We start from the raw sequence: 12,399 nt of genomic DNA, 5'->3' as shown, positions 1-12,399 counted from the left end.
AGTATATCACATAGGGAACTTGGCTTTCGACTTCTTATATGCACTCGATTTTGAGACAATTCAAAGGACATTTATAAATATGATTAGGGGATAGGAAGCAGTCCTTATACCAAATACTGAAGAAACTGTTAGGATTTTGCTTGGAAAAGAGAATCAGAGGGGAGATCTAATACTCTCTACTCCGTGGGATACAGTTGAGATTAATAACCAGCTGAGATTCTTTGTCTCCAGTGAGCACAGAGCAAATAGAATCGACTTTCGTTGCACCCTGTAATAATCTCCAGACAGTGAAAGCTGGGTCGGGCATCCTTGTAGAAAGGGGCCGCCCACTTGTGGTATCAGGGGACCGGGAATGGCTGCTCGTTCCCCTACTCTGTAAATCCTTCCCATTATCTCACGGACTGATGCATCATTTCTGCGATTAAAATGTCATTGCTTTGACTAAGGAGCAAACTATTCCATAACCCCCGAGGTGATATAAAAATTAAAAGTTTGATACAGTGAGTTAGCAGGGTTGCCTGAAACAAGTTTGATGGACAAGGGGAGAGAGTAACAGGACACTGGGCTGCTGAAGGGGAAGGAGTTGACATTACCTCAGAGGGGAAGGAGTACAGCCTGTGGAGCCTGGGGTCCCATCAACCTCTCGGTTTTATTGAGATTCGACCCTCAGTGGGAGCTGTTAATGACTGACTGGTTATTGCTTCATCTGATGAAGTCACCTTTCTGGGTATCTTTAAAAGCTGGGCACATGATTTACAGTTATCTTACGTGATTTCCTGAACTTTCCAACAACCATTTAGTTGTGCTTACACACATCCAAAAGGTTTGGATAAGCGCTGCTCCAAGTGGTCATGTGATCAGGTCATCAGCAACACCTGAGAGCTTGTTATTACTTCAAATTCACGGGCATCACCCCAACCTGCTGAATCGGTGTTTTCTGGGGATGGAGTCCCAGGATTCTGCATTTTAACAAGCCCTCCAGGTGATTTTTTAATGCTAAAGTTTGAGAGCCACTGGTTTTGATTGCTCTTTACTGGTTAAGAACATATGTGAGCTTATTGTGTGTATTTTTTTTTTTTCCTCTTGGCAACATATGCCCACATGCAAACAATGTCAAAGTGGGATCAAATACTTCTTTGCAGGAGCCTTTCATTTTTATATTTGTCAGCTAACCTCTTAATAGTATTTATTAGTATACATTTTGCCGTATATGTGTGGGGGGAATATATATATATACACTAGAAGCCTGATGCATGAAGATTCGTGCTAGAATGGGCTTTCCTTTCCCTGGCTGCCAGCACCGCCTCTCCACTTCGGCCCAGCCCCTTTCTGCTCAGGCCCTGGAGCCGCCTCTTTCCGCTCCAGCCCCGCCTTCCCACGCTGCCCAGAGGCCCTGAGAGACCTGGGGTGGGGCAGAATGCCTGCGTCATTGCCATGGTGATAACGCAAGCCTCCCGCCCACCCCCATCACTCAGCGCCTGTGTATGCAAATTAACCGCCATCTTTGTTGGGTTAATTTGCATATCACTCCTGATTGGCTGGTGGCGTAGTGGAGGTACGGTCAATTTACATGTTTGTCTATTATTAGGCAAGATATTTAGTCAACTGTTGCAAATAATTGCCAGAACATATTAGCACACAATGAGAATTAGTAGAACAGGTTAAATATCCTATTTTATTTATTTGTTTGCTTGTTTAAAAATGTCCTTGTTTTAGCATGCAGTGCCCAGCTGCCCTTAAACTACTAAACTGGGGAGAGAGGTCTTATTGAGAATTGAAAAGTATTTTTTGTGAATTTCATGCTGGGGAAATACTGTTGTGTTTCCTTCTGCATTCTCCAGTGATAATAGGTTTTCACTAAGCATTTTACACTTGTTTTGTAAGACCCAAGTTTTGAGTACTTCATGCCCCACAGTATCCATCATTTAGACTCTGAAATCCCCAGTGGAGATTTGACAGAGCAGTAGTTTATCAACCATGATTTGCCAAGTCAGCATTAATGTCTGTGTGCTATGAAAAAAACAAGAAAGAAAGATGGTGATGTTCTAATCAAGATGCCAAGCGTGTTTTTATATTTTCATTGGGATGGTGTTTTGCCTAAAAAAACTGCTGGATTAAGATACATTAGCTGGACCACTTTTATTGCTCTGGGTGTGAAGAAAATAGTGGAGTAAAAATAAAACGTTGCAAAAATGAAAATCAAAACATTTCAGGAGCAAGTCATTCCATCTCGTTGCACTTTGTGCAAATGGTGATACCTGTTGCTTGGTCCCAGTCAGAAAGAAGCAGGAGGAAGGGTAACTTGCCCTTCAGTTTCTCACATTGTATACATTGTAAGATAAGGTATACATTGTAACTTTCCTCATTTTATTATGAAAATTTTCAAACATACGGAAAGGTGGAAAGAAATTTACAGTAAACTCCCTCTCTAGGTTTATAATTAATCTATTGCAATACTTGCATTATTACATACCTATTGTCCTTTCAATTCAGCAATCTGCCTTTTTTTTTCAATAAGACATCAATTGCAGATATCAGCACACTTGACTTTTAAATATTCAACATGCATATTATTAAGCTAGAGTTCAATATTTTTTTGTTTTTCCCTCTGTTGGAGTGAAACTTCCATAAAATGAAATATACAAATCTTAAGTATGCAAATTCAGTGAGCTTTGCCAAAGTGTCTACCTGTGTAACACAAAGCCCTATCCAAAGAGAAAGCATTGCTATCACCCTAGAAATTTTTATATATATATATAGATTTATATAGATATAGATATAGACATATTTCTTTTCAATATATTCACATATATATACATATCTATATATAAATAAAATACACACACATACACACTACACACACACACATATGTATGTATTGCTGGACCTCTGGTACTTTTTTAAATTTAATAATGAAGCTCTCCTAGGACTTTGCATGGCAAGTGTGGGGGTTGACATGTTTATCTTCTCTCCAATATCTATCTCTATTATACTTAATGAAAATTACATGATACTCAGTCTAATTGCCATCCTACATATCCTGGACTTAGTTCATCATTTCTTACCTTTTCTAATGCTTCATCGAAGTTAGTAGAAGAATGCAAAAGTGCATGAAGCAAAAGCTTATCAGCTTCCTCCCCTCAAAACTACCCCTAATAAAAGTAAATAGACTTAGGCTGATTGATCAACAACTTTATGCTCAGTGATCTTAAGGAAGGATGGGCAGGTGCAGGAAGGCAATTAGAATAAACTCTGTGTTTCTCATACTCACAAAGGTAAACCAAAAAGCTACACAGAGTTTATTATTGTATTACTAGTAGCCCATCACGCGATATCGTGCACAGTAGGCTGCCCACCGCTTCCATGGGACCTGGCGGGAACCACAGTGAGCCGCCGGGAGCCGCGCTGCCTCCATGGGAGCCGGGAGGGACCCATGCCGATTCTGTGGGAGGTGGGAGGGACCCATGCTGCTTCTGTGGGAGGCAGGCCCGCTGTCTCCTCTCTGGGCCTGCGCTCGGCTGTGGAGGCTACGGGCGGACCCCTGTCTCCCAGAGGCCCTCTGCAGCCCGGGATGTCGCTGTGGCAACGAAGCAAGCATTCCACCAGGCTGCTCAGGCTGCCCGCTCTCAGCGGCAGCACCCCCCCTCCCCCCAGAACTGGGGGACTCTGGCAAGGCTGAGGGGACTGGGCGCCACCATCGCTTGTGATGGAGTGACAGTTAATTTGCATATCTCCCATTTATTAGATAGGATTATTTATTAATTATTGTATTATTTTCTGTACGTACAACTGTACACCCACACTTGCCCCACCATGTACAGTTGATAATGGCTGATGGTTGCTGATGTTGCTGTGTCGAGAAGGGTCCTGAGGCTATGTCTGTAGTTAAAGGGAAGGTACCACAATTGCTTAGTGATGTCTGTGAAGCAACAGCAGCTATGCCATCCCTTTTACTTCCCGGGTTTAAGTGAGCTCCAGAGCATTTCCCTGTGATCACCCCAAAACACTTCTAGATTGAACCAGACAATGGAAAAGGGCAGATGGGCAATACCACTCTAAAACATTTCTGAGTTCATATTTGTATCTTATTAAAATCTTCAGTGTTGCTTTGCAACAGTTGTACTCACAAAGGGAATGTCTAAATGGAGTTTAAAATACAAGATAGGGAAAAAAGAGAAAGAGTCGGAGAGTGGGATAGAGAGTGACAAAGACTAATCTATCCTATCATTTTAAGAATAAAAATGTGTTACTAATTGCCTTAAGGCTGATGTACTCCAGAAATTACCCTTCCTATGAACAGTGTAAAATTCCAAGTATAGAAGCTACTCAACTTACATCCCCATAAACCCCATCGTAAGCTAAAAAAGCATTTAATACACCTAACGTACAGAACATCGTAGCTTAGCCTAGCCTACTGTAAACGTGCTCAGAACACTTACGTAGCCTACACTTGGGCAAAATCATCCAATACAGAGCCTATTTTATAATAACGTGTCGAATTTCTTCTGGAATTTATGATACGTATTGCTTTCACTCCATTGTAAAGTCAAAAAATCCCAAGTTGAACCATCCTAAATTGAGGACCATCTGTAGTGAAATATTTGAATCACCGCCACCACGGGATAATAAGGCCCACTTCAACTTGACTGCTTTTCTCTAAAGAGCAAATAGATACTGGGTTAGCCGAGATTATTCTGTAGCATGTGGGGGCAGGATGGTGGGGTGAGGAATCAGGCCCCGCTTTCATCTTTTTACTAGACGGCTTTATTTATAACACTTCAGCAGATGTCGAGACGATTTGTTCTGTGGCTCACAGTCTCTGTGTGATCTCTCTCTCTGCTGCAGTGTTCCACCCAAGTGTGAGTGGCTGGGCTCAGGATCATTTTCAAAGACTCGGTTTTCAAAGCAAATACACACACAAGTCAGTAGTATTTTCGAAAACAAAAGTTATCACATTTTCCCAAGGGGGCTAGACGAGGGGAGGGAGGATGCTGAGAATAGAGGGCCAGTTTATTTCACATGGCAGGTCTCATAAAGATTGCATCCATAAATGCGCTGCCAAATTGAACAGCAGAGGGGAAGAAATGGGGGTGGAGGAGGAGGGAGGGCTCCGATCACAGAAAGCTAAAGGCACAACTTGAGCAAAGAGTGAAGTTGAAGGAGACATGCCTGTAGGGTAAATTTTCTTACCAACTCTCACTTTAACTCTTGACCAGAAATACATAGGGACACACACACACACACAAACACACCTCCTTCTTGAAGGGAGGTTGTTTTTTTTCTTCTTTTCATCAGGATTGCTGAGGAATGTTGCTGCTGATAAGGCTGCAGAAAATATTTCTAGGAGTGCATTTTCAGAACTTGGGAACAGAGACAGTCTGTCTGAACCCAGCTCAACTTTTCTTTCTTATCACTTTTTAAAAGCATGTTATCTTGAAGAGCCAAATTAACATTTCATGATATGGTTTCTCAGCAGCTGAGACTTGGGCATCCCAAGGCTAGACAGGAATGACTAAGCAGTTCGGTAAAATGACTCTCCCCAGAGCTGCTGGCTGGACAGTTTGGGTGCCAATCATAGGCTGAGGCCATGTGGTCCTCTCCAGATTTATGCAGCTCTTTAAGAAGGGAACGGCTTGTTCCAGGAAAGGTCTGAATAGTATAAGCAACATGAGGAGCCACAAAGTCTATTCTTACCGGAAGCCACTTAATTATTCACACTGATGTGTTAGCAGTATGGTGTATATTCTGGTTTGAATATTGCATTACACAGAATTTTCTCAATGCATTTGGAGATCTACTTAGTAATATCCCGGGCAGCAGTTTTCATAGTATGGTGCTGTGCTGGACAGTTTACCAATTAAAACTCAGAAATAAAATAAATGTAATCCTCATTCCTAGAAAATGAGTCACAGGATTTAAATTTTGACTTTTAATGCCTTTACTATTCTTGACACTCCAAAGAATTTCAAATGCCATATTATAATGCACTTTAGTGTTTTAAAATAGGTGAGGTGTTCAGAACCATACAGTTCTGTAAGGTGTGCTACCTAAGTGTATTTCTGTTTTACCACATGGTTATAGCATTTATAGAAGCACATAAAACTACCCGGGGCTGCTAAAAGATCACTACTTGTGGATTTATTTTAGCTATTTATTTAGTCATGTTTAGAGAGCTATAGACTGGCCATTTTTCACAGAATACATTGTTTTGCTTGTTTTCTGTTTGTTTGCCAGATAAAAGCACTTTGAACAAAAGTTTTTCTCCTATATTCTGGGATGTTATATTTTTCACATATGACTAACTTCTATTTCTTTTATCACAGGGTAGCAATTTTTTAACATTGCATATTATCCAAAATTTGAATGCCATTATCCTGCATAGCTTCTGATATCAGAGCATACTAGAAAAATCTAAAGTGGACCAAAATTCAAACAGCTAAAATGTAAGGTTCATTTTACAAACACACACACACACACACACACACACACACACACACACGCACACACGGTAAAGATTCTGGTCTTTGTGTAATTCAAGGAATAACACTTCCTAATTCCCTTTCTGTCTATATTTCTTGATAAGCCCAAACAGAATTTTCTTTGATGTATTTATCTTGCATGTTTTATTTTCTTAGACTTCAGTTGTGTGTGCGCGCACGCACACACACACACACACACACACACACACAAAACTTTTATATCTTCTAGTGGTCAGAACTATTTCTGATAAGCATTTTTTAGAAAGAGAGTTTTAATACTTTTGATATGCGTTTTTCTGTTTTCTTTCTTTCTTTCATATGTTTGATAAGATACTTAGTTTGCTGCTTAGCTCCTATTCCAAGTCCATATATATATATATATATTTTGCCTCATGGGTTTCCTCCAAGCACAAAACACATCATAATTCTATTGTTTTAAAAAAGGAAAGAACATTAGTTGCAACCTTTCTTTAGTCATTCCTTGATACAAGGCGAGTGCTAACAGGCACCCTCCCTCAGCCTTGAAGATGGACAGATAAGTAGATACAAATATAAAAAGGTATATATATATATATATATTTATTTAGAAATCATTTGCAAAACAATGGGCATAAACTGCAGGACTTGATCTTTAAAAAGCAAGGTAAGGACCAGGAAGAATTTTATGTGTCTTTAATGAACTTTCTTTAAGAGCTCGTGTGCATTAGTTCAGGACTCAGCGAGGCCTTGCCAGCATCTTCCCTCTCCTGGCAGTCCTCAATGGGAAGTCCCTGACACGGTTACACCCACCTCACCCCACCATCGCATCATGACTGCCACCCCCACCACCCAGTTCTGGAGCTGGCTGAATAAGAAAGATCTAATGTGGAGTTTCCATCGGATGTACTTGACTGACAATCCTTCCAAAAGCGCTTAGTGAGCCCAACTTCGAATTGTATGGCGAACTGCCCCTGTCTGGAGCTTCATGGATGGAGGAGGAGGCAAGCACTTTGCCGTGGCAGCAGTTTTGATCTCAGACAGGAAGGTCTGGAAGGTTCGTGCCCCTCAGCACTTAGTCATACTCAGGAGGACCCCCATCCCAAGCCTTTTTCTAACTACTTAGGCAGACGAAGTGGATTTTTCCTTTGAGCTCTCACTTGCTTGACCTTGAGTATAGCTCTGTCACTTTAAAGAGCCTACTTGAATCTAACTGTTTGCATGTCTCCAAATGAAAATATGGTTTCCTGAGTCCCTCCATATAAAGAAGTATTTTATACCATCTTTGTAAGTTCGGTCTGTGTCTTTGAAGTAGCTGATACATATATTCATTGTTGGATTGAATATCATAAACAGTTCTAATATTTTAACTAGAAAAGAATTATGAGTAAGGATAGAAAATGAATTATATATAAGAACCAATGTTTGCTGACAATTATACATACACCTTCTTTTTATGTCGCACAGCCATCTCGGTACACACAGACTCCAAAATAATAAGGTGTTACTTTGAACAAGTTAATTTTTAATGCTTATTGTTTCCCTTTTCCTTCAATTTCTGTGTGCAACAAGTTTTGGGGTTTGGGGAAAAGAAATTCATTCTTTTATTTAAGGAGTAGGGGACAGTTATCCTTAGTAAACATGGCTGTTATCTTTCTTTCTGAGATAAAATGGCAGTCTCTGGCCCGGCCGGTGTGGTTCAGTGGTTGAGCATCGACCTATGAACTAGGATGTCATGGTTTGATTCCCGACCAGGGCACATGTGTGGGTTGCAGACTCAATCCCCAGTGTAGGGCATTCAGGAGGTAGCTGACCAATGATTCTCTCTCATCATTGATCTTTGTCTTTCTCTCCTTCTCCCTTCCTCTCTAAAATCAATATATATATATTTAAATGGCAGGCTTAGCTCTTCCACTCTACAAAACATATTGGTTTTGGTTTGCATTCAGAGTAGTACCAGGAAAGCATGAGGCCATGCATGTTGAAAGTGTACCCTATTTTGTGGATTTTCTTTACGTGTGACTTCCTTTTGAGTCAGATATTTCCCCTTCCTTTTCAGGTCTCACTTACACCATTATGCAGAATCTTGTAAATTATGTCAACTGAGGAAATAGTGACCTATAGTATAAATGATTTTAAAAGCCAAAAACATAAAGGGATTTTTTTAAGTCCCCAGAACATCTAGCCTACTGTTGAATCCAGTCCCTTCAGAATGTATCTTATGCTCCTGATATTTAAAGTCATATGATCCTCTGCAAATAATCCAAAGGATAGAATTTTCCAAGAATTTAGTCTATAGACAACATGGATTATATTATATTAGTTAGTTTTGACAGTGTCGTCCAGGCGTTTGGACATTATTATCTACAGGATTTCTTTTTCCTTCCACATAAAGACATTTAGTTCAGATTTGTAGAGCAAAGCATGTCTGCTTCATATTTGACATGAAATGTCTCAATTTAATCCCCATTTTACTTCATTAGATAGTCACTGAGCTAATTATTTTTGAAAAGTAATTGATAAATAAATGATAATTAGACACAAAGGCTTTAGAGGCATGCTTTGTTGGCATGCCTAGGCAAATGTTTCTCCTTTTTACATGTAAAACTTTGTATCATAAAAAGCATTGATTAAAGAAAAAAATTGTGGTGGCAAACTTTGCATTCTCATTTTCATAGGTTGGTAGGGAGATAACCGATATTTCCCGATCATGACTTGCTAGAAATAAGTGGTGACAGATAATAAAATGATATACTGCCTCTTCAATTGTGGTGACAACCAGTTTTGAAGGGATTATTAGTCTCATGAACTGAAATCAGTTATGCAAAGTGTAGAATAATAAGAGCACATATTAGAATAGTTCTAAATTGCAGATGTTTTAATTTTTTCTTTCCAAAAAAGACAACCCTCACATTATTATTTGATGGTAGTTAAGGAAACTGCATGACGTAAAAAGAATAATGACTGTCAGTTTCACGAAACATCCACATGGATTTTTATTCTCACTCATCCCCACTCTTACTTAAGGGCCATCTTTCTGTTTGATGAGATGGATTCTTCACTCTTCACTTATTTTTTTTTTCTTCTCTTCTCCCACCTTTTATTATATTTAGCAGGACCATATTCTCAAGCACTAAATTGTATTCCAATGGTTTCACGTCCGTTAGTTTCATTTCCAAACGTTCTTGAGGATGGAGAGGTCTTTTGCTTCTTCAGTGGCCCCCTAAAGTTCTTACTACACGGTGAAGGGATTAAGGTGATAGCAGTTCTCTTGTTCCTGTCTAACAAATGTAATGCTTTTAAAGGCTGCATATATCTGTCGCCACCTAACTCTTTCTAGAAGAGTATAGTTTCCCACATTTTAAATGTAATCTTTAGCTTGACATCTCAAAAATTTTCATGTTGATGGAGATAGTCAAGTCAAACAGGAAGTCAATGATTTTTCTGGATGGAGATTTCTACAGAGATTTTTTTAAAGAGAGCTCAAAGAACTGAGAATTTGTGAAAAGGCTAGCATCCTTCAGGGTTTGCCTGGGACAGCCTCTGAGCTCTGTTATCTATGAACTCTGCGCCAAAATTTCTAGAACTTTTTGTTTTTAATTATAGTGATTTTCTGCCTCCCTTCAAGTTTGTGAATTTGGTAATATATGTATTTAAAGGGATGAGTTGTTTAAGGAACTTAAACTTATTTATTAGAATGCCCGTTGGGTATTCTTCTTGCCCTCAAGTACAGCAAATTGCATAATCATAAAGAGCCTTGCTCTTACCATTGCTTCTGTGCTCGCGCCATGCCTGTGGAGAAGGGTTTGGATTGAAAATATTTAGGGTTCTTTTTCTTTATAATGTTCTTTTAAATACACAAATTAACTTATGAGAGCATGTAGCCTAAAGCTTAATTTGATGACCCACACATTTTGAATATTTAATATAGGGCTAATAAATAACAAAAACAGTAGATATTCTCAGGGGGTTAATTTTACTCATATAGTGAAAGTTGATGGTTTGTGAGTTTTACAACATTTCATTAGGACAATCTTACCAGGGAAGCGGAGTGGAATATATACAAGGTTTATCCTAAACTGGAGAGATGGAGCCCTCATTAGAGTGTGTTTATATGTCCTGATTAACTTGAATTCTTACCTCCTGAGGAAGCACTATGCAAATGATTTTATTTTCTGGCTTATTAGACCAAGAAAAAAGACAGAAAATAACTTTTATTACAGAGCACTCTTGGTCTTTGTAGGCTTCTTTTACATCTTTTTAAGAATTTCTTGTAACGGAGGTTCTAGAAGACTCCTGTTTCTTTGATAAGCCAGCCACTGGCTACCCCAGTGGGTAGGAAAAAGACACATTGCTTGAGAGATTGATTCTCTGGTACATTTTTGGAGGGTGAGTTTTATTCTGCCTGCCTTTCACAATACATAGAATAATATGAATGATGTTTGAGAAAAAGTAAAATAATATGATTTTAAAATTTTATAGGTGAAATTTATGATTCAAATTGTCCTTCATCTCCTAGAAATCTTCAATTAATAGATTTTTTTTGCTCTATCTTTGAAATTGGTTATATATTCTCACAGGTCAGTTTTCACTATCTGCAAGTGCTAAATAATCTCTATTTTCAAATCACCAGAAGAGTTTTGAAAGTATTGCCAGTAGTTAGTGCTATACTGATCAGAAATGTTAGAAGCTCAGACTTTTCTGTTAAGTTCTGTACGTTCCATACCAGTATTGCAGTTTTGTATTTTGTTTTTGTCTAAACAGTTTGACCTTTGTGCCCTGTCATTAAACTCCTATGCATATTTTTCTGCCTTTTTGCTATGTTTTGAATATTTGGATCATTTTAATACATGAACATTGATAGAAAAGAATGTTTTTACTCATTAAGCTAAAAAGTTCTCTCATGTCTCAATCAAAAATAATGGAAATATTTGCTTTATTTTATAATTAGCATCTATTTTAAAGTTTTTCCCCTCAAGTATAAGGTGGGACAAAGGAAGGTTTACAGTATGAGAAGATGAAATATAGTTTATTATTATATTATTATTTATTAATCATTGGATTATTTTGCATATGAACAACTGTAAACCTACTTTTCCCCACCTTGTGTATATATGATATGTATATATGTGTATATATGGCATATATAGAGAGAGAAAGAGAGTTTTACATACCAGAAAATATAATCTACCAGAGCAAGTTCTATTATCTCGTGGTTTGAGAGGCAAGTTTAACTCTACAAAATTGCAAGCAGGAAGACATATTACACAAAATGCCAATCATATTTGACATCACAGTATTGTATTGACACTTGCCATCAAAACTTGGAAGAATAAAGCATTAATCCTGAGATATACTGTAAAATCCAGGAAGTATTTTGCACAGCAAAAAATATTCTCTTGTATTTATATGGAGTATCTCAAAACACCGAGAAATAAAAGGACAAAATGATTAAGGATTCTGTACCTCCTCCCAAAATACCTACCCTTGAGCTGTGGAATAACTTTCTCCTCTGATAAGACTGACCCAAAATATGCCTCAAAAGTGATCTCTCGGTTTGCTCTCCTATTAGGAATAGCATGTGCTGGTGTTACCTCTCTTCTCATGACTTGGTGTTGGGTTTCTGAAACCCCAATCAAACGGTCCTTCATTGTAGACAGTCATTTGATTAGTGGGTTCTTCATTTCCACTCATCTAAGGAAGGAAGGTCAAGAAGTCCCACCGAAATACCCCAAAGGAAAAAGAACAACAAAATGTCTTAATTCTTGATACTTGTGATTTATTGACTCTCCTTTCGATTGTCATGTAAGAAGTAGTTGCGCCAGGTTAAGTTTTTGCTTTTGGTCTGGTTTCTCTGACAGAGACTCATACTTCTGCCCTAAGTTAAATCTGATGGAAAATACACTTATTGGAAGTAAATAACACGTTTTTATCTATAGAAACT

The 12,399-nt window shown here is 38.5% G+C and overlaps 1 protein-coding gene across 8 annotated transcripts in view; it reads left to right on the top strand.

The window, feature by feature from the left end:
- Nucleotides 1–12,399, top strand: part of RBMS3 (RNA binding motif single stranded interacting protein 3) — a 643,143-nt gene that overhangs the window by 348,050 nt on the left and 282,694 nt on the right. The gene's annotated exons all lie outside the window — the stretch shown is intronic.

This window comes from Eptesicus fuscus, chromosome 18, assembly GCF_027574615.1.
Source record: "Eptesicus fuscus isolate TK198812 chromosome 18, DD_ASM_mEF_20220401, whole genome shotgun sequence".
Lineage (NCBI taxonomy): Eukaryota > Metazoa > Chordata > Mammalia > Chiroptera > Vespertilionidae > Eptesicus > Eptesicus fuscus.
The sequence above is the reverse complement of the archived record's forward strand: the minus strand, read 5'-3'. Positions and strand labels throughout refer to the sequence as shown.